The sequence below is a fragment of the Otolemur garnettii genome, unplaced genomic scaffold, assembly GCF_000181295.1.
Source record: "Otolemur garnettii isolate 467f Iridium unplaced genomic scaffold, OtoGar3 scaffold00379, whole genome shotgun sequence".
Taxonomy (NCBI): Eukaryota; Metazoa; Chordata; class Mammalia; order Primates; family Galagidae; genus Otolemur; species Otolemur garnettii.
This window is the reverse complement of record NW_003852774.1, coordinates 69,434-73,479: the sequence shown is the minus strand read 5'-3', so window position 1 is coordinate 73,479 and position 4,046 is coordinate 69,434. Positions and strand designations below refer to the sequence as shown.

The window sequence follows — 4,046 nt, the reverse complement described above, 5'->3', positions numbered from 1 at the left end:
AAAAAAAAAAAAAGAAAATTAAAAAAAAAATTATAGGAGAGTTCTAAAATTATGCTGCTTTAAATTTTCTCTGACTGGTCTCTTCTTTGTTGTTTGCTGAACAGTTTAGCATCATTAACAGTTCAGGCTGTTTCCTTTTCAACTGATCAAGAAAATGTTCATGTGGTTCTGTTCTCACCAGTGTTGATGGGTATAAGTAATTTTTCCTCTGTGGTGTTGTACCTTTAGTAGACATTAGTTAAGTGGGAAAAATTAGTCTGGGATGTAATTAAGGTTTTTTTTTAAGTTAAAACTTGTATTTCCAAATGAGTCTTGTCTTCCAAAAATGTAACAATTGCCATACACAAGAATTAGTCTTATTACCTGTTACATTTCCCATTTTCTCTGTATATGGTGACTTTAATGACAACCTCTGGGATATCCTGTATTCTCTACTCTGACCTTAAATAGACTTGGCTAGTTTCAAGATCCAGCCTATTCCCCAAATATGAAATTTTCCACCTCTGAAAATGTGTAAAAGATGTATTATAACCTCTAAAAGGAGTTATAGGATGTCTGAGAAATGGCAGCATCACTGGGATAAGAGCAGGAATTTCCTAACATGCTTACTTTGATAGGAGTAATCATTTTACTATAAATGTGGTTTGGTGGTTAAACCAGTTTAATTTCTTTAACATGAACTCAAGATTTAATAATTTATAAGGATTTCCCTTTCATTCAACATTTACATTCCTAATTTCATTAAATTGGACAATAACTCTTACAGGTCTCCTGGGAAAAAATGAAATATTCTGTAGTACTATTTCCTTTTATAATTGCTTTTAGGCTTGGCGCCTGTGGCTCAAGTGGCTAAGGTGCCAGCCACATACACCTAAGGTGGCGGGTTCAAATCCCCAGCCCGGGCCCCAAAAAACAATGCCAGCCGCAACCAAAAAATAGCCGGGCATTGTGGCGGGCGCCTGTGGTCCCTTGGGAGGCTGAGGCAGGAGACCCGCTTGAGCCCAGGAGTTGGAGGTTGCTGTGAGCTGTGATGCCATGGCACTCTACCCAGGGGGATAGCTTGAGGCTCTGTCTCAAAAAAAAATAATAATAATAATTGCTTTTAAAAGAAAACAGATTTGAGGTATAATTTACATGCCATAAAATTCACTCATTTTACAAATACAAATCAATGATTTTTAGTGAATTTACATGGTATCCAACTATCACTGCAATCCAGTGACAAACCCCATTATTCATTCTGTGTAAAACAGCTTATTACATCTCCTTTATGAAGGCTTTCCTCAATCAATGTTTGATTGCTCAAAATGGTGATGCGTAAATGCCACAACAAAATGAGAAGGCCACAATATGGTCAACTTTTCATTAAATCAGATTTAGTAAATTATATCCTTCCAACATTTTTGGCACCAAAGAGCCCTATTACAGAGACCAGGTGAGGCAACTCATGCCTATAATCCTAGAACTCTGGGAGGCTAAGGTGGGTGGACTGCTTGAGGTCAGGAGTTTGAGACCAGCCTGAGCAAGAGTGGGAATCCATCTCTAAAAATAGCCAGGCATCAGGGCAGGTGCCTGTAGTCCCTGCTATTCTGGAGGCTAAGGGAAAAGGATCACTGAAGCCCAATAGTTTGAGGTGGCTGTGAGCTATGACCCCATAGCACTCTACCGTGTCTCAAACACAAAAATGAAATAAAATAAAAAGCCCTGTTACAGACCATGCTAGGAAGATGTTCAGTTTATGTTTTGAAAATGTTCTTTCTTAACAAAGTCAATTCTATGAATGTTTATGAAATTTTACTGAATTGTAATGTTCACATTTCTAGGAGTACATTATCACCTATATCATGATACCCAGTGCTTGATTAAAACTATTTGGGGGTTCCAATTTTTTCATATTTGAGGTGATTATATAATGAGATGGCAAATTTCCATCAAGCAACATCAGGACCTACTTTGTCTGAACATCTGACACTCGACAGCAGCATTCTTCAAACTTTTTTATCTCACAGCACACTTGAACTTGTTAACTTCCGAGGGACACTTAAAATATGCTGATCAAAAAAAGAAAAGAAAAGAAAAGAATAAGACAACTATCCTTACTGTGCTTTGAATTTCTTTTGAGAATAATTTAATTAATGGACTTCGAAAATTTTTGTGGCACACCTATATCTCACGCCCAACAATGTGCCATAGCACACAAGTTGAAAATCAGTGCTGTACAGGGTTAAATTCAACTTCAGAAAATTTAACAATTTTATTTCCCTTTTAAAGTACCTGTTGAAATATCCAGTTTCATATCCTGTTGCAGAAAGCAATTAAGCTTAGTCAAACCAACTTTTATAGTTTCATTAAGTTCTAAATTTTGTGCTATCAATCTTTCTTCATCAATAGTTATCTGATCAAGAAAAATGTTATGGGGCAGCGCCTGTGGCTCAAAGGAGTAGGGTGCTGGCCTCATACGCTGGAGGTAGTGGGTTCAAACCAGGCCCTGGCCAAAAACTGCAAAAAAAAGAAAAATGTTATGCTGGTTCTCATTAGTTACTTTATGTTCACTTAATTTTTTAGTGATCTTCAAATGTGAAGTCTCACAATGTTGGTTTACAATCTGTAAATGATACAAATTAAGTTTTCTCATTACTAAAATTAATGATGTCAAGGCTTTATTCAATATGTCATTTTTTAGCAGGGTGTAATAGGTTATACTTGTAATCCAAGCACTGTGGAAACCCAAGGCAGACAGATTGCTTGATCTCAGGAGTTTAAGACCAGCCTGAGCAACAGTAAGAGTCTGTCTCTACTAAAAATAGAAAAACTAGGCTTGAGGCCAGTAGCACAGTGATTATGGCACCAGCCACATACACTGAGGATGCTGAGTTCGAGCCCAGTCTGGGCCAGCTAAGCAACAATGACAATAACAACAACAAAAATAGCTGGGCACTGTGGCAGTGCCTATAGTCCCAGCTACTTGAGAGGCTAAGGCAAGAGAATTGCTTGAACCTAAGAGTTTGATATTGCTGTGGAGTGTGACGCCACAACACTTTACCTAGGGTGACATAGTGAGACTCTGTCTCAAAAAAAAAAAAAAAAAAAAACTAGCTGGGCATCATGGCAGGTACCTGTAGTCATAGCTACCTGGAGACTGAGGCAAGAGGATCGCTTAAGCCCAAGAGCCAGAGGATGCTATGAGCTATGATAATGCCACAGCACTCTACCCAGGGAGACAGAGTTAGAGACCCTATCTCAAAAAAAAAAAAAAATTAGCTGGGCATTGTGGTGGACACCTGTAGTCCAGCTACCTGGAAGATCACTTGAACCCAGAAGGTTAAGGTTGCTGTGAGGTAGGCTGAAACCATAGTACCCAAGCATGGGCAAAAGAATGAGACTCTGTCTCAACAAAAAAAATTATAAATGTCATTTTTCTTTACTTTGGAATTTTCCCTAATAAAAGTTTTAAAAACACATACAAAAGTAAAGAGAACAGTATAATCGTCCCCTTCTTTTACCCAGCACATTACCAACACATAGGGTACAAATCAAACAAGATTGGCCACTTCCTCCTCAGACCCAGGATTATTTGGAAGCAAATCCTATATCATTTCATTTTCATTCACTTCAGCATATATCTCTTAGAGTTAAGAACATTTAAGACCATTATTGGCTTGGCGACTTTAGCTCAGAGGCTACCGCACCATCCACATACACCAGAGCTGGTGGGTTCCATCCAGCACAGGCCTGCCAAACAGCTATGACAACTATAACCAAAAAATATCCTGGTGTTGTGGTGGGCTCCTGTAGTTCCACTTCTTAGGAGGCTGTGGTAAGAGAATTGCTTAAGCCCAGGAGTTGGAGGTTGCTGTGAGCTATGATGCCACAGTAGTCTCTACCCAGGGTGACAGCTTGAAGCTCTGTCTCAGAAAAAAAAGAAGAGCATTATCATATCTAAAACATTTGACATTGATTCTTTCATATCAAATATCTAGTCAGTGTTCAAAGTGAACTAATTATCTCAAATGTGTGTTAATTTTATTTGTTTTTTTTTTTTTTTT

The 4,046-nt window shown here is 38.2% G+C and overlaps 1 pseudogene; it reads right to left on the bottom strand.

Moving 5' to 3' along the window:
• LOC100960667 overlaps window positions 1–4,046 on the bottom strand; it is a 38,763-nt pseudogene that overhangs the window by 3,399 nt on the left and 31,318 nt on the right.